Source organism: Nesoenas mayeri (genome assembly GCF_963082525.1).
Source record: "Nesoenas mayeri genome assembly, chromosome: 13".
NCBI classification, from domain to species: Eukaryota; Metazoa; Chordata; class Aves; order Columbiformes; family Columbidae; genus Nesoenas; species Nesoenas mayeri.
Window position 1 is genome coordinate 9868848 of NC_137550.1, and position 19455 is coordinate 9888302.

A 19455-nucleotide genomic window follows, 5' to 3' on the forward strand; every position below is an offset into this window, starting at 1 on the left:
CGCCACTCAAAGAAGTGACAAATTCAATTGTATCTATATCTTTACACTAAGGCTCATGCTTGCTGGCTACCAGGATTATATGTGATTTTGATCTGCTCTGGGCATTTCATCAGATTGTGATATTTGCCATGAGGGGCAGTGTACTTGTGTGTTTACAAATAAATTAATATAGGTGGAAAGGTCGAAGTAGGTTGTCCAGAAGTTTTGAATTCGGTGAATTAGCTCTTCAGAGAGCTTGCAAACCTCTCACACAAAGGAACCGCACCAGCCTCTAAGGTCTCTGGTTTCTGTTGTTGTGAAGCCTCCTGCTGCCGCTGCCATCAAGGGCACTGCCGTGTGCCAGGACAAGAACGTGGCGACTTCCAGTCTCATGCAAAGTGCAATCAAAAGTTTCTAGATTCACTGTGAGGCAACCTCAGCATTTTTCCTCTGTTTTTCCTCAGTTTTTGTACTTAATTCCATTTCTCATACAAAGCCTGATTCAGACTTTGTAAACGACGACACAAAGCCTGCAGTAACCTTTCTTCTACTCATGGTGACCTTAGATTGCACATTATGTGTATGCATTTATCAGAAAAAGTGCATGAAGGTTAAATTGATGCCAAGATCAGCTGAACTGTTTCTCCAATGCAGTATTTACTGAAACATTTCAAATTACCTGTACAGAAATTAAACAAGGAACCAGCTAACGCAATTCCTAAACCAATTTGGAAAGGGGTGAGTATCTGTTTCTGCTTCCTGCAGAATTTTTCTGCTCCAGTGCCACCTTAATACCGAATATGTGTCCATACTGTTAATCACGTTTGCTTTGCAGTCTGATCTTCAAGTAACTAATTTTTGAGTTGCATTTGAAACAAGAGGTAAGTGTTGGAAACAACTGCGAAAGTGGAAAGAATCACTTTTTCAAACAGTCCTGACTGAATAGACTTAACCTAGGAATGTGACAGCCCTCTAATTCTGGAGCTTGTAATGAGCTGCCTCTGTGACATTTACTCAATTGGATAGATATACTAAAAAAATTAAAGTAACTTTCCTCAGGCCATGACGACTCAGTTAAAAATGGTCCTACTAAGAAGGCTGTAAAAGTGGCCTGGGAAGTGATAACGTTAGCTCTTCTGGACTATTGCACAGCCTCATTTATCCTTTAATGATTCCTGTGTTTTCCAAACCTGTGTGCAATTAACACTACTTAACAGATATGGGAGTTCTCGTTGGACATTTGTTCAGCAAATAAAATATTTTTAATAGCTGTGATATAAAACTTTAAGCAAATGAGTTTCCCTGATAATATTCTCTTCATCAAAGCAGATATTCTCAAATGTGTGCACTAAATTTTTGACTGCAGATATCACCTTTAATGTATGCTTCAGTGGCTGCTGGGGGCTGAAAAAAAATCATTACTAATTGATATGCCTTAATGGCCTGAGAGCTTTCAGAGTTGGATGAGCCCAAGAGAAATGCTGAGAGGTAGATATTTGATTCTAATTATGCCTGAGTAGGTACAAGCAAAAAGTAGAACTGTCATGACAGCTATATCATTGTCAAATTGCTATACCTCGGGTTTTCTACTAATTTGACACTATTACAAAACATTGCTTCAATGAACCCATGAAAGGCAAAGTTAGATAAAGTGTAGAAGCATAGAAAAAGAAGTCTGTGCCCATACCTGTATTTGCCAAGACAGTCACTGGAGAGAAAAGGGATCTGGGATTTGTAAACGATCTGGTAATTAGTGCAAGTATCATTATATTCCATCCCATGTCCTGAATATCTAATAAGTTTTTAAGAATATAGATATTATGAAATGTTAATTTAAATGTGATAATGCAGCACATGAGCAATGGATGTGTTTATTCCCCATCCCAGCTGTGCTGATCCCTTCTGCAGTTGTCACTCAGCACTGCACTCAACACACCTTGCACATAATGTGTGAGAATGTGAACAATTAAGATATTTCTGGTCTTTTTTTTCCAGTATGAACCACAGAAAATTATTTATTCACCTTTAAAAACCTGTGATTTGTAGCCTGAGCCAGATCTCTGGTTTTTACAGGGTTCTACTGGGTTTCTAACAGTAATTGAAGGCTTATTCTCCTTACTGAGAGGGGAGCTGGAGTGGTGTTTTCAGTGGGAACTGGCTTATTATTTGGGGGTCTGCTTTAGCTTCAGGGTTCAGGACCTATGGCTTTCATCTTATTTTCCACCTTTAATAACATCTTTGATGAGGCTTCAGGGGAAAAAAGTACCATTGCTGGTAAATACATGTCACTATATGTGCAAATGAAGCAGAAGGATCAATATGTAACCGTCTTTCCAATGTATTTTTTAATTATTCACAAAATATATTTGTGTTTTATTCAACAGTAAATGTGCTTTTCCTTACGAATTTATTTTGATGACTTGGGGACTCATTATACAGAGCTAATAATTGCTGTTTATGCCATGAAACTGCTGGGTCCTGCAAAGGTCCTTTGTATGTAGCATAAATGCTTGGTGTTCAGTCACACACCTGCTTGTACAGAAACGGCATTGGTGGTTAAGAAAAGGATTAAGAAGACGTGGAGAGCAGCATACAAAAATCCAGAGAGGATAAAAAAGTCTAAACATACTTTCTTAGCTAGTTCTTTTAACTGTGGGACATTCCAAGGCTAAACCAAGTGGCCTGAGGTAAAGAGAGAGAGACAGGAATGACCGTTCTGAGAAGGATCCTGAGCGCTCTGGAGGATTTTATGACCTCAGGACAAGAAAAATGCAGATTATTTTTGTCTACATCTGGTAATGTTCATGCTGCCTAAATCCAGAGGTTTATGTAACTACCTAAACCCGGATTAATTGTGTGTAGAAATCCTCATTTAAAAAAAAAAAAAAAAAAAAAAAAAGCCAGTTTTGCTCTCACTGATAAGAGATTTTTATCTTACAAAATATATAGTTGAGGGACATAATCAATAGGTTAGATTTGTGAATGTGAATTTGATTTGTTTACATGCATAAGGAAGCTCAGAAGGCCAGACTTCTTGTAGATTTAGGAAGCTGCACCATAAGAAATTGTCACTGTTTGAAATTTGCCTCGAAACTGAGGACGTGGCAATTTATGCAGGAGTCACAATTTCCTCAACCATTGAGGAAAAGGAGATTTTAAAAAAAATTAGCAAGTTTCCCCACTGTTGTGTCTTGGATGTGTTTATATTCCTAAAGAATAGGAAGCTGCCACTAAAAGTGACTTCATGGGTTGTTGCAGTGAAATCATGCACCTTGAGAAAGGAGAGGACTGAGCAGATAGAGAATGTTGGGACCTTGTACCTGTGTTCTTAGGGAGCGAAAAAATTGGAGTGTTTATGTGGGCTGATGTTCTCCTGGTATCTGGTCATGGGGGGAAAGCTGCGTTACAAAGAAGGTATCACACAAAGCTTACCTACAATTTGCCTTTAGAAGCATCTGCAAGGTATTTGAACTTGTATACAAAACAGTTTAATACAGTGTTAGCTGTGAAATTTTAGAGCACTCCATATATTTTTGCAACAAATTTTGTACTTTCCCATTAAATTCCATATCACGGATGATCAGAAATATACTTCTGTTAAATTAATGATACAGTGGTGCTAGTGCTCAAATGTGTCTGGTTCTTCATAGAGGAAGATCAGATGAGAATAAGATTGGGCGACATTCTCCACAGGGCAGTGTATTTTATTAACAGATCTCTTGGCAAGGATGAATTGAAATAAATAATGCAAAAAAGCTGTGTGCTGTTAGAGGTGATTTAAGGCAAAGAGAAGGGCCTGCCTAAGGGGGCTTGTGTACCTGGGGCTGGTGTCCTTGGGCTACGCACAAGGGTTGTTGTTTGGAACAAGGATGTGGCACCCTGGCTCACAGCTGAGGTTCTCTGTTTCTTCTGACTTTGATATGGTCCCACCAATGGAAAAGATGGTGGTAACAGCATGATCAACAACAAGCTTTGTCCTTTCAAATTGTGCTGATTCCTGAGGTTGAGATCATGGTGTATGAGGGGTGAAAGCGAAGGTGCCAAAATACCAGCTGGGGTAATGACGGTGCCAGTTCCATACTCACCTCTCTCCTCTTCCAGTCCAGTTCCCTTCTCCTGCTCTGGGTTATTCCTCATGCTGTCCCTCCTCTCCACCTTTACCCTGAGCTGCTGAACAGGATCATTTTCTTCTGAGGAGAGAAACAGGAGGAGACAGGCTTCTCAGCTTGTGTAGACTACCTGCATGAAAAGCTGGTGATTTAATGCTATTTACACCTGGACAGGTATAAATATAGACTCAAATTACACAAATGTGGGAAAGCAGGGTCACTGCCTTTTGGTTAAGATACTTTGCAGTGATTTTTAATGTTTTGGTGTGGGTTTACTTGACATCTTGTCTGCTTTCTGGCATATATTGACTTGCTTGTATTCACTAAATCCAATTTACAGCTCTTCACATGGCCAGAACGTAGCAGTATATCTAGTGCATTAAATCAGTGAGCTGGATTCTTTTCTTTATTAAACCAACAAATCTGGATTAATTCTGGTCTTTGAAAGTGTTTCTATTAAACAAAAGATCTCTTAGCCCAATGCCTAGAAAATGGCTTTTGATTGCTTGTATAAAAGCTTTAAGCTTTTCTATTGCAAAGACCAGCTGGAATATCTCCTTGAAAAGTATGATTTATTTTTTTTTTCTTTTTTTTTTTAAAGATGGATATTTATACGAAATGTTCTTGTGGAAATCTTTTTGTGCCTGCTCTGAAAATTTTTGTAATGGCCTAAGTTTATTATAAAATGATGGAAAGCTCAATTTCCATAGATGATGTATGTGGTCCCCCCCTGCCTCCAAGTAGAATCTAGTTTGAGGTAATACCATTATGGGGAAAGAAAAAAGACATTTGATGAAGAGTTGTTGTGGGTAGAAGTTGTGCTCGATGGTGTGGGTGGAGGTATTTGAGGTGATAATTTTTTTTCCTGGGATACTGGTGTGACACTGAAGGTGTCAAGATTTGATAACTGGAAACTGCAAAAGTGAATGTGAGTTTCAACCTGTGTTTTTGTTGATTATAACATTCTTACTGTCACCCCGGATTATCTGCTTGCTTTCTTCTCTTCTTTCTGGTGTTCAGACAGTTTGCCAACAACTTCTGTTATGTGCTTTCTCATGAGGGTGGCGATTCTTGTTAAGATAGCTGCGAAGTCTGTATGTAACATTCTGGTTTTCCTCTTTAAGTTAAATACCCACTGCCAAAATATTATAATTATTATTATTTTTTAATTGAGGCTATTTTTCAGCTGCAGTTTATTTTTGTAATGTAGGGAGAAATGAAACCTGGCTTTTATGCCTTTAATAGTGCTTCATATTTGTCAAATGTTGCTCTGTCACATATTTGCTCTGTCACACCTTATGTGTATATATCTGCTCTGTTTACAGCAATCTTCTAAATCATTTCTTCAATGTTCAAGCCATGTTGATCTTCCCAAAAATATTTGCTAAATGAAACACACTGTTTATAGACAGTAGTTTCTAAACAAGTGGATTCAATTTATTTCTAGGCAATTTGAGACCTTGTTGCCTTCAGGAAACATTAAGAGTATAAAGCTCCAAAGACTGCATATGAATCAGCTGTTCCTAAAGCCACCGTCAATATCAATAGGGCAAGCTGGAAAGGAGTTACTGAAAGGTGTATTTGTGTGGTCTTCAGTAATGAGCTATATGTAGAAACCCCTGTTTAGAAAGCATTACTGTATTACAGAGTTGCCTGACGGCACTGCACGTTTTCTAAGGGAGCTGGGTAAGCCTTGCAGACCACCTTGAGAAGGTTGCCAGCTCCTAATCTAGCTTGGGCATGACTGTGTTGTGTGCCAGGGAGGACAAACACAAACAAAAAACCATGGGAAATGCCTTTTTGGTTTCTTAAGAATTGCCCATCATGTTTTCTTGTTTTTAGTCCTATGTTGGTTGACTTTCCAGAAATTTAAATTCTATGTGATGGGAAAGGGAGTTGTGTGGTTTAGTATTTGCTAGTACTAGGTGGTTAACCTCTTCATAGGTGCAAGGAGTAATACAGGAATTGTGTGTTAGACTCACAGAGTCTGTATAAAGTGTGTATAAGTGATTGGTTAATACACGGACTTCCAAGGACAACAAAAAAATGTGACTATGGCAACAAATATAACTCTCTTGCCAGCTGCTCCTAAACTGTGAGTTTTTCCTGTTGGGAAAACTGCACCACGAAGTTGGTGAAGGGTTTAGAGCAGAAACCATATGAAGAGGAGACTGATGGGAGACCTCATGGTGGTTACAGCTTCATCACCAGGGGAGGAGGAGGGACAGGTGCCAAACTCTTTTCTCTGGTGACCAATGACAGACCCCAGGGAATGGCAGAAGCTGTGCCAGGGGAGGTTCAGGTTGGACATGAGGAAAAGGTTCTTCACCCAGAGGTGCTGGACACTGGAACAGGCTCCCCAGGAAGGCGTCATGGCCCCAGCCTGACAGTGTTCAAGAAGAGACTGGACAATGTCCTCAGACACACGGTGTGAACTGTGGGGTTGTCCTGTGCAGGGACAGCAGTTGTACTCCATGATCCTTGTGGGTCCTTCCAACTGAGGACATTCTATGATTCTATACAGGAATTGTGTTACTACACCAAATAGTGGCAGGGACTACACCAGAAGCAGAAGCTCCTGATGAGCTTAGTTGGCCCATTGTTCTTCTCGGCAGAAGCACTTTAGATGCTGCCATCTCAATCTTGGCAAGAGAGTGGCAAACCTTATCTGACTTCTGTGGGCTCAGCCTTATTGCTGCCTGATGTGCGAATAAACTACGGAGTGAGCACAGAACTATGCATGAGTTACTCATCTGCAGTGGGACCTGCAAACTCTCTCTCTCCTTTAAAATAGAGGCTACAACACCTTGTAACCACACGTATGTCTGTATATTAGCAGGTAATAACGAACTTTGAGCCACATCGATAAAAACAAGTTACAGTGAATTTTTAAGGTTATCAACAGGATGTGTATACTATATATACTATTGCATAGATTCTCCTGATATTACATTTTCCATAGCAACTGGTGATTAAATTCTACATAGAGATGTTTATCTCTGCATATACCAAATACATATAAAAAGTCACAAATGTCACCACCTAGTGTTTTGCTTGAATGTGTATATTCTGGACATGCCTGCAGAGTGCCCGCTAATTAGGGTAGAAAACGTTAAACTGATTATGATCATTAGAGGTGAAAATGCCTTCTTCTGTTAGCTGCAGAAAAGATTAACTTCTTTTTAACAAATTTATTAAAGTTCTGCATAATTTCTTGTCCTATTTACTTAATTATACATCACAATTAGGTAATTACATGCCATAACAATGTGATTATGTGTATTTGCTAAAAATGTACAATTAGATGCAATTACGCACTAAGAAAATGGAAAAAAATTAAGGGCTAAGTTAGTTAATTCACAAAATTTGGAGCCTGTTAGCACTGAAACATTTCCTTTAGCTTGCCAAACAGGGAGCACAGAGATGGAGGTGGCTCTGATTCAAGGTGCTTCTCACTGGCACAAATTAACATGAAAATATCTTGGGGGAAAAAAAAAATCAACCCACCACATATTTACAAATATATTTTTGAGGCTGTGATTTGATTGCTTCATTATCTCATCTACATGTGAAATTTTAGGTACAATTTGAGCAAGTGTCATCTTGCCCATCCAGAAGAAAATATCAGTTTGTACTTGTGGTGTTGGTAACATCACACAGAGCCAAGTTTGCAGAAACAGGTGATATTTTAACAATGTTAAATTTTTCTTCTTTTTTTTTCTTTCTTTTATTTATTTTTTAATTTTGACTTCTGCACTCTAACAGCCCCAAGGCTGGATGAACCGCATTTTCCACAGTTCTGTGCAATCCCACAGAGCAGAATTGCATTTTGTTCTTTCCTATGCTGGACCCTGGGACTCTCCCGCAGGTACATGCCTTCAGCTACAGGACAGATGAGAAAAACATCCAATATTATACAGTTCGCACTAAAGTTGCTGTGCTGATAAATCATACAAGTGAAACTTGTTCTATTTTTTTCATGTAATCACAGGTCCTAGTCCTATTCAGTTTTCTTACTGCATTTTTCTCCTTTTGTGACAGCAGGTCCAAGGACAGAGGTACAGAATTAATAAAATGGTGTTCACGTTGTTCTGCATCACCTGCAGCTCTCATTAACCACTTCCTTTTGCCAATATCCTTTAAACCTGTCACAGAAGGACCTGCTAGACTGGCTGGATTATAGCTATTTAATCCCTGCTTTTCCTGCAAATGTATCATTTGTGCAGTGAAATGTAGGGATGCTTAGTGCTTTCAAACACAGTGTGTGGCCTTAGTAATAGAAGTAGTGGAGGAAGAGTTGTTAGGTTTTTTAAATGCTCTTTAGCTGTAACTCTGCTTTATTTGAGAATTATATTTATAATTAAGCCCACAGTTTGTGTTTTTTTCTCTCAAGTTGATAGGCTTTCTACCTGCAAATATTGTTCTTCCACTTTGCCTAGTCTAAACAGGTCTCTGTTAGAGAAAATATTCCCTCTTTGTTTTCTTCCCTCTGTCATGCTCTCTTCTGCTACTTATGCTCCACCATTACTTTAGGAGGGAGTAACATCAATATATTGCTTTCTCCATTTTCTCCCTAGGGATATGCCTCTTTTATCTTGGGCAAGAACTGATTTTTCTGGGGTTGTTTCTGTTTCCAGACAATAGGCCTGAAACAGGCAGGATACCAGTCCCTGGAACAGAAAATTGATTCTAATTAATGCTATCCAACACACCATGTTAAAAACGCTTATTATTTTTAGCTGGAATCCACAAACCACACATAATCCCACTGTTTGTTGTTGTGAAATAAGTAGTATAAAAGTTATAATGTAAAAAAATTTTCTGCATTCATTTAATTATTTTCTAGATTTGTTTTGACTGGCCAGTGCTAGCTGCTTTGTAGTTAAGTAATGTATTCCTCAATTATATCCTAATTTTCTGTTTCCTAAAGAACTGAAACTGCTTTTAAAATCAACGGGATACTAGACTGAACAAAGAATAAAGGATTGAACTCCACATCTGGAAAATTTTCTGCTATCTTATCTTCATAAATAGGAAGCTTGGCTACATATTCTTCTTTTGGTTCCCATGGTGAACACATCAATGTTTGTATCAAGCAGATTATCAACAGGTTTGAGCTGATGGTTGTTTGAAACTTCAGTAGTTCAAAGCCCACCCAAACTTGCTAGATATGTCACAGCGGAAAACCTGTACACAAAGTAACAGGCATTAAAGAGCTTTTTCAAGCCCATTTTTATTGGTTTGCAACAAGAAGAGTCTTAGAAATACACTAGAACATGCCAGGCATGTTCTGGTAAAAAATAATACATTTTATTAATATTGTGTGGTCCCCCAAATGAATTCCAACTGTTGTAATGGGGCAGCTGAAGTAAGGAGAGGTTTGTGAGCGTGCCTGATACTTAATAAAATGCTATATGAATGAGGTGGGTTCCTATGTCCCTAAAATGCCTAAAACATTTATAAAGAAGATGTGCCCGGTATTGCATTGAAGTGGAGGTGCTGGGAAATATCTGAATATGGCATTTAACACACATGGAGTCTGCACAAACAGCATGTGGTGCTGTTAATGACTCAGACTTGTATGTATGCTTCGTATATGGATAATGGAATTAACTCTGTCATAACTGCAAGGTAGAAGATGGTTGCACATAGGAAAACGCATGGTTTAATCCAAGAGAAACTAGATGCGTCTTTATAAAAGTAAAGTTCTAGCTGCTGAAACAATTTGGGGCTCTCTGAGGAGCAACATTATGCATTTACTGATGCTTAGTGTGATTTTTTAATATACCTCGGGTACTTCCCAAAATAAAGAAGCTTGCATGGAAATGCACTGCAAAGTCCTGGGTTTTAGATGAGCATGGCCCTGGTCTGGGAAGAAGGCTTTGGGGCCACCATGTACAGGCAGTTGTCAGGCACATGGGATTTGGTGTGGGATGCGGTCCCTGGAGTGCCTGTGTGCTGCTGGGACAGAGATGCCCCCAGGAAGGTGCAGACCCTCATGGAAGCAGCTTAAGACAGGTAAAAAAGCCATACAGGTAAAATGTGTTTTACCTGGAAAGGGAAGATAGCACTTTGTTCCAATTTCAGGGGTACTCCTTTCACCCTCTGCCTATGGTTTTATAAGTGTTTTACCCCTTGCCATGTACTCTCCGAGAAATTATTTTTTGCTGTTTGTTTTCCAGTTTCTTTAGTTTCTCAGACTGATCAAAAATGTTTTTATTGTTACAAACACAGACAAAATAAGATCTTTAGGAGGACACTGTTGGGATGCTCTTGCCTTGCTCTTCCAGAATAAGTCTCAGGCTGGGCACGTTTCCAGCAATGGGGGGAAAGCAAAGCTATTCATAGCCAAGCACATCTCCATTTCAGAAGGACTGGAAGATGAAACAATTCATGATTTCCTTTCCTTTTCAGTGTTCTTCAAAGAGCTTGGAAGACTGTGATTTCTAGATCCTTTAAATTTAAGACAAAGAAATCTTGTCTGCAGCATGTTTAAAGATGTCTTTTCATCTCACACAATTATTATTATTATTTTTTAAGATATATTCTTTTCTTCAGATCTGAGAAACTGACTCCTAGCTGTGAGAGGTATATTCTTGTCTCAGCAAATGTGTCACACTATCATAGAATCGTAGACTGGTTTGAGTTGGAGGGGATCTTAAAGATCATCTAGTTCCAACCTCCCACCAAACCAGGTCTCTCAGAGCCACATCCAGCCTGGCCTGGGACACTTCCCGGGATGGGGCACCCACAGCTGCTCTGGGCAGCCTGTGCCGGAGTCTCAACACCCCCTGAGGAAGAATTTCTTCCTTATATCTAATCTAAATCTTCCCTCTTTCAGTTTAAATCTATTACCCCTTATCCTATCAATTCATACACTTATAAAAAGTCCCTCTCCAGCTTTCTCATAGGTCCCCTTTAGGCACTGGCAGGCTGCTATAAGGTCTCATCAGAGCCTTCTCTTCTCCATGTTGAATAACCCCAACGGTGTATCTTCATAGAAGAGGTGTTGCAGCCCCTGATCGTCTTCATGGCCCTCCTCTGGACTTGCTCCAACAGGTCCATGTCTTTCTTATGTTGGGGGCCCCAGAACTGGACACAGCACTGCAGGTGGGCTCTCACAAGAGTGGAGTAGAGGCGGAAGAACACCTCCCTCACCCTGCTCATTTTGCTTCTTTCGATGCAGCCCAGGATATCGTTGGATTTCTGGGCGGCAAGCGCACATTGCTGGCTCATGTTGAGGCTCTCATCAACCAACACTCCCAAGTCCTTCTCCTCAGGGCTGCTCTCAATCCATTCTCTGCCCAGCCTGTAGTTGTGCTTGTCATTGCCATGAACCATGTGCAGGACCTTGCACTTGGCCTTGCTGAGCTTCATGAAGTTTGCACAGGCTCACCACTTGAGCCTGTCAAGCTTCCTCTGGATGGCATCCCTTCCCTCCAGCTTGGTGTCATTGGCACACTTGCTGAGGGTACACTCAGTCCCACTGTCCACATCACTGACAAAGACGTTAAACAGCACCAGTCCCAATACCAACCCCTGACGAACGTCACTTGTCACTGGTCTCCACTTGGACATCAAGCCATTGACTGCAACTCTTTGAGTGTGACCATCTAGCCAATTCCTTATTCACTGAATGGTTCATCCATCAAATCCAATTTAGAGACAAGGATGTCTTGCACGAGTCCAGGTACCTGATATCAGTTACTCTTCCCTTACCCACCAACGCTGTAGCCCCGTTGTAGAAGGCCACCAAATTTGTCAGGCATGACTTGACCCTAGTGAAGCGATTCTGGCTGTCACCAATCACCTCCTTATTTTCCATGTGCCCTAGTGGAGTTTCCAGGAGGGTCTGCTCCTCGACCTGGCCAGGCGTAGAGGTGAGACTGACTGGCTTGTAGTTCCCTGGCTCTTTCTTTTTTCCCTTTTTAAAGATGAGGGTTCAGATCTGCCAGTTCTCTGTTCTAGGGCAAAAGAAGAAGGGCCTTTTTTAAACATGGCCTCTGATTTGTAAAGTCTTGGATTTTGAGTGCCCTACCTATGTTGGATTTTATTTTTACATATGTTACAGTGGCCCCAGATCCCAAGAACCTGGGTATAGTATTAGATATTCAGCATCTGTGAAAAATTAGGAATCAAGATCAGCAATTGCTGAGTATTTTTACCTTCTGACTCCCTAATATACACTGAAAGGAAAATTAAAGGTTGAAAAATTCTTAAAAAAAGTTAGATCAAGTGATTCTAGATAATCTTACAATGATATATATGAAGTAGATACTCATTCATCACTTTTCACATTACAGAAATACCAGCAGTGGAAATTACAGTGAAATTTATTCTAGTGCTGTCTTGCAATAATATTGAGAATTGCATTTGTTTCATCTTGTAACTGGCTGCATTCTGCATGTGTTTAGATGAGACAGGTATAACATGCAAGGAAAAAAGGACAGGATTGTTGCCTTATTCTACAACACTAGTTGATTTTAATTTTTTTTTCCTGAGAGGTTGTAATGTACTTTTAAGTAATCTATGCACAGCTACAGTGGGTCAATCAAAAAAATGTTACATTGTCCTGCTAAGTCCTTAGACAACAAGATTCAAGCATGTTTAAATCTAAACCAAAGGTTAATCCATACTTGGTTATTTGAGAGGGCTAAAACACAGTAATTCATTTGCTTTATGGATTAAACATGCCGAGCATAGTAACCAATATGTTACTGAAATTTGGTTTTTATTTTCCATTAGCTCTGACAACACAAAGACCAGTGCGTGAGGTGTTGGATGTTTTCGGCAGATTCTGATTTGTGACATAAACTTTTAATGTAGCTCATTAGCACAAAGCCTAGCATTAAGGATGGTGGGGTAAACAATGCTTTTATATAGGAATATTAAAGGTATACTTCACGTTAGTTTGCTCTTCCATTTCCCCAGCAACAAATGCTTGTATGTGTTTAACACTTGCCTATAGGTGGCAGCAGCTCCAATGCTTTTATAGGCTGCGATTATGCCCAGAAAGTTGTGCGAGGAAAGTTCAGCAGTTTCTGGATGCTTCGATGTCACTGGACATCCCCTGGAGAGGTGTACAGCAAAGCGGTCGCAAAGATATGTGAAAATGGAATTATCTTTCAAATAACTGGAAGACTTTTACATCCTGAGCCAAAAGATGATGGCTTATCTGTCATGATTTTTGTTAACTTCAGTTGATAGGAACATTTAAGTGTCTATTTATAACTTAAGTTCCTGGTTGTGTTTGGAGCTAAACAGTTAACCTTTTAGTATAATAAAGTCAAATGAGTGCTGTTCAACTCCTAATTTTGATATACTTGTGTATTTGTGAAACAAATGATCTGTATTGACTTAAGTTTGAACTGAGAGCTAAGTAACCAAAAAGCAAAGACTAATGATCACCCACTGCCCTGAGCATGATCATGGAAAACCTGCTATAATGCAGCTCTAATAAGTGACTGCTGCTGGGAGGTGAGTGAGCATGTGTAACCGTAAGGCATAATAGGAAATGAGGCACAGTTTCTTCTTTTTGAAGGTTTTTTTTTTTGTATAGTGTTGAAAGTTGAAAGCAACTTTTAGGGGATTGTAGCTGCTGTCATCTTCGTTGTCTAAAGAATTGAATTTGAACATCTGGACTCCGTTGTGCTTGCCACTGAACAAATTGAAGCATTTTCAGGCTTAGCAGCTTTGTGCTCAGATGTCACTGACCCAGTTCTAGTTGCCTCAGTCTTTTGAATTTGCTCCTGCAAACCTCCCGCTTCATTCCCAGGGTGGTGGTTTCTTAGCTATTGATGAGCTTTGGGCTGCTCCTGGCAGGGAATATTGCTGCTGGCTGCTGTAGGGGTTTGGCTCTGTGAATGATGCACAGACACTATGGCTACTTGGATAACTTCACCTATTCTTAAACTCCCTAAAACCTGTTAACTTGCTCCCTTCTCAGCCTTCCAGCTTCTTCCCGAGCAGTACTGGGGTGCTTCATGCGTTCCAGTGTGAATGGAACAAGTTGCTTCAACTCAAGTTCTCTATAGCTTTCGATTAAAACAAGAATGTTGTGGTCATGTGAAAATCTGCCTAGATGCTAGAAAAATCCTGATCTTCCTACTGACCTCCCCCAAAACTGAACCTCCTCACTTTGATCTCCTACACTTTCCAAAAGTAATTTGATAATGTTTGTTTATTTTAATTGTACATCAGCTGGCAACTGTTTTCTCATCTGCCTGTTCAAAGTGGTAACCATGTCCTCCCCATGATGGATCCTTATGACACTGAAGAGCAGCTCACTGTTAGCATGCAGATATAGCCAAAGGGAAAGCAGGATCCTGCCGCCTTTGCTGGCTGGGGACCCTAGGTCACTGACCGATACCTGTGCTTGAGTTCTCCAAGAAGGCAACCTGAAAGGTAGTCTGGTGCCTGTCACGAATGACATGACAGAAGGAGACATCCTATATAAAATCATTTTTAAATTTCTTGCAGTTGCCTAAAGTTGCTAGGAAAGCAGATGGATAATGATAGCCTTGGGGACTTATTTCCTGATTTTTCAATGAGATATTTTTTGACTGGAAGAGTTTAATACAGCATAGAAAATGTCATTTAATTACAACTTGTTGTTAGTACCCAATGAGACGAACCTCGACTCTTAAATTAGCTGGCTAAAGTAGGTGCCTGAAGCTGATGGTGTGAATATCCAATGGAAAGGGCAGTTACAAGCCATAGGTGTGCTTCATATATGGAAAGGGCAGGGCAATGGCAAAGCTGGTGAGAGAAAAGCATCTGCTGCAAGTGCGGTTCCCCAGTCAGAGGGTGACTGGCGGGTAGGAGAAGTGCCCAAGCCCTATTGCCTCCTCTCCCTTGCACTGCTGAGGGGTAGAAAAGCACTTTCTGCCTGTCTTGGGCCACCCTTCCTCTAGGCCCTGTCAGCAGCACCGTGGAAATCGCTCTGCACCGTGACATGGCAGAGGGAAGGAAACACCAATGCCATGGACAGGGTTCTGGCAGAGAGCGCTGCTGAACCCTCCTGAGCAAGCAGGAGCCCCAATGCTAAACCCCCATTAATCCATCTGGATGGTGGCAACAGGATTGTTCAGTCCTCCAATTTGCCTAATTACAAGACAGGACAGATATTAGACCTGAAAAATTCCCCACATTATCTGTGTGACAGGGGAAGCATGTTCAAATGCTTTAAACCATCTGTAAGGAGTGACAGATGAAGCTTACTAAGCTTCAGATGATGCAGCGGTGTAGGAGCTGTGGAGAGCTGGTGGGCAGGAGAGCACAGTCGTCCACCCCGATGGGCTGTGTGTGCTCTGCCCTGTGTGTGGCATGGGGACAGAGCTGCCATTGGGTTGCTCTGGACATGAAGCCAAAAATATGAGAAGAGGCTTTTCTAGCCCCATTCCTGAACACATGTTGGAAGAGAACTGATGAGTTGAACTCTGGAAGGAAAATGGGCAGGTTGGGAGGGAAGAATAGAAAGGGCAGCAGAAGCCAAATGTCTGCTGACCTGAGGAAGTGATGGGCATTGAGCTGAGAGCCAGCAGGAAGACAAGCAGGGACTGTCACAGGAGCTGCTGCCCTGGAAACAGAAATTGTGTGGATGGGTCTGAACAGAACCACAGACAAGACCTAAAAGGACCAAACTTCTTAGAAAATCTGCAACATAATAATTAACTGTACTTTACGGAGAGTGACGGATTGAAACGACTGATGCTGCCAGTTGGGAAGCCACAGCTATGTGGGCTGAGGCTTTTCGCAGAGGTGGGTTAGGAGCGCTCATTTGTTTTGACCACTAAAATAATTTTGTCAGTGGAATCTGCAAATGGTTTTAATGTCATGCGGGTGTAGCGAGCTAATAATTTTTCAAGGCTTCTGGTGAGCCTGAGCATGAATGATGTCTGGCTTGGTGGGTAAGTTTGCAAGTGAATCTGCGCAAATAATTTTTCATGAGGACTGATTTAGAGATTCTTAAGGATTTGCAGCTTACTATTAGAGACCTGTCCTTAGGAATCAAGAGGTTCTGGTTTAATTCCAGTTTCTGAAAGAGGCATGTTGGATAATAACAGAAACTCAGGTTTCTTGTTGCTATTTAACCTGTTTTTGTGAGTCTAAGATTCGCAATCTAGAGCTCCTTTTAGCCCTGCATGTGCCGGTTTTCATCCTTGCCGTGAAGGGCAAGTTGGATTATAATGAGAATTGGCCATTCCTGGCTAACGTGCAGCCTCTGGAGGGCGATGAGCAGCCAGGGTGCACAGCGTTGCTTCCGGGGCTGCCCTAACCTGGATTATGTTGAGATTAGCAGGGAACTGACCTTTGTCACGGTCACTGTGATTTCCCTCTACCCACATCTTGAGAACTGCCAGAGAAAAGAAACAAAAGCAGCCGAGGAGAAAGCACACACTGGTAAAATTTTGAATGTCTCCGAGATTGTTTATTATTATTTCATGACTTTAGTAAAATAGGTTTTGTTTTGCAAGCCTGCTGACCTTGAAGAGAGCTCGCTCTCTTTGAAGAAACTCCCCCAGCAGACTACCATCTTCCTCTATGGATTTTAAGCTGTCTCAGCTCTACTACCTAAAATAAAGTAACAGCGAGATAGGATCCTCTTAGCAGAGATCTCAAAGACCACAGTCTTAGCTGCAAGAAGTTCTTTAAATCACATGCTGCACTAATACATATTCTGTAAAAAAAAAATAGGGGTTTTTGTGTGTGTATGTGTGACACCCCACCTCAGACCCTCACATTTGTGTATACATATGTTTCAGGTGTTCCTTAAAATTTGTTTTGTTGAGAGTTGATGACGAGAAATTGGTGACTATGAATAGATGTCAATATTGGACTTTGGTACACAGTCTTGTGGTCCAAATAGAATTTAAGAGTGGAGTTGATTTTATTTATTACTGTGTTATGTTACTAAAGCCAGGGGATTTTGATACATTGCAATTTAGCCTCTCTTCTGAGTACTGTAAAAACTTGTATTCAGCTGAGTCCGTGCGGTGGTGGAGATGGAAGGGACAAATTCCCCACCCAGGTGCTGCCTGAGGGACAAAAAAGGGTAAAGGGAGAAGAGCATGCCAGCAGTGTTTGGTGTTCCCTGGATGGCCATCCTCAGACCAATAGGTATTTTACCATAAATTACTGTTATAAAAATACCCCAGAGTGTTAATAAAAGAGGTGACATGCAAAAAAGTCAGAGAGAATTGATGATAGGGATGATAATGGCTAAAGGAACAACAGGGGCTGAGAAACTAAAGATTGCATTTTGCTTTCTCTCCAGTACTGCACTTCTGATTCCATAAACTCCATGACTGAATTCCCACTATTGCAATCTTTTATTTAATAATCACACTTGGTGGCCAAGAAAACAGTTAAATGAATGTATACTCTGGGCAGAAGACAAAGTCCTTTTTAAGTAAATGAGAAAGGCAACGTGAGTGCTTTTGAACTTGATCTCTTCTTCCTTATTGGTGGATCATAAACAATCATATGTTGAAGTTAGAACACTGCACTGATGTAATCCTGTGATATTCTAGTAGGATTTATGTGAAATTAGAGGCTTTTCCTTCCCTGTCCAGTTGGCTGAAGCTGAACAGATAAATCTCTATCAATGTGATGGAGTGAGGTTTGAAATGCAGTCACAAAAGGGTATGGCTTCTTGTCTTACCTCCATACCTCTACAAAGACATACAATGGACTTTTCCTTTTAGATACCCTGTTTTAGGTCTAAATGAACCACAGTAAGTGGGGGCTGACATATATTTGGAATTGCAGGATGGGGAATACTCTTTCCTACTTTTTGCCTAGAGCACTACTTCTGGCTGACAAATCACTGCAAATGTAACTTGGCAGCCAGCTTGGCCTCAGGTCTCTTTACTTTGGCTTTACGCACACACCAAAATTTTCCATCTTGTTTATACCTTGTCACTGTACTTCAGCTGTAGCAGCTGCTGCTGTGGCCACCTCAATTCTGGAGCAGGAACTCCCTGGTCTGTGCAGGCGTGTAAAATCTGTTCTTCACTGTCCCCAGCACTAGCCTCTGCTCCTGGCTTTTTCTTGGCCTTGTTCCCCACGGCGACAGAAGTCTTGGGTTTCAGAGCCTGTGCTCTGCTACAGGAGAGGAAGATGGAGTGAATGTGCATATTTATGATCTTTGCCCCCGTGCTCGGTGCCAGCAGGTTGTGTCCACTCCTGAGCATGACGAATTTCCCAGGCCCCATCTCATTCCCTAGGCATGAGATTGTCTGGCCCTGTCACACATTTAACTTGGTTTTGCTCAGCTGTTAGCATTAATACATAGTTCTTTTTCGATTGCTCATATTTAATAGGTCACATATAATACAGTTTGAAGAGAATGACAGCTTTGTGTGTGTTTGGTGTTGTGTTTTTGTGTGTGTGTTTGTTTGTTTTTTAAGGTGTCTTCTTTCTGGGTTAAACTATAAAAATTTATGTCAAAATTCCCAACCTTTAGAAACTGCATAGGCTATTAGCACCTTTTCTTTTTTCCTCATAAACAACAGCCACTGTACCTCAGTGAACGAACTGAGCAGAATAGTTCTCTGGAGCAGAATAGCTGTCAGTTGTGTTTCTGAAGGTATGAGAGCACAGCTGGGAACGGGACACAGCCTGGCAGTGCGTAAACAAGGAATTCTCCTATGTGTGAAAACCATCAATTCACTGGAATGGCAGCTTGCTTGCTGCATAAAACACACTTGCTGATGGTCCTAGAAAATATTTCCTCAGGGCTTGTTAATGGCACATCTACACTTGGTGACACAGTCCAATTTTCATTCACTTGCTTACCTGCTTGTGGAAACACGAACTAGAAATGTCAGAGTTTTACCACCAGAGTTGTCACTCTTACAGGCCTTCTTCAGGGGATGCCTTTCTTATTCAATGGTTAAGTCAATGAATGTTCACATTGTCACTAATTACATTGCTCCAGGACTTACGAGAGAAATCAAACAGGACCTAGCAACATTTATTGCAGGAGTTGTGTGTGACCAGGACAATTTGGAGTATCACCACTGATTCCATTTCTTGCTTTTTATGGATCCCTCAGACTGAACAATTTTGCTCAGAAGGAAGGTCATTTCACTGACCGCATCTTGCATATAGTGGCATGACATTTTCATAAACATCTAACCTAAAGAAATCACATTCATTAGCAGGGCAGCCAGCCCTAAGTAATAATAAGGAAGAATTTACATGCCAGAATGGGCAAAATGGGAAGCATAGAAAGAGTGGCACCGACTAATTCTGCTGCCATCCTGGTTATTAGCTATATTAAGACTGGAATCATTAAAACATTGGGCTTCTCCTTCCAATTAGCTCAGAGTGCACTGAGCCTCATTAGCGCCCATGTCCAATA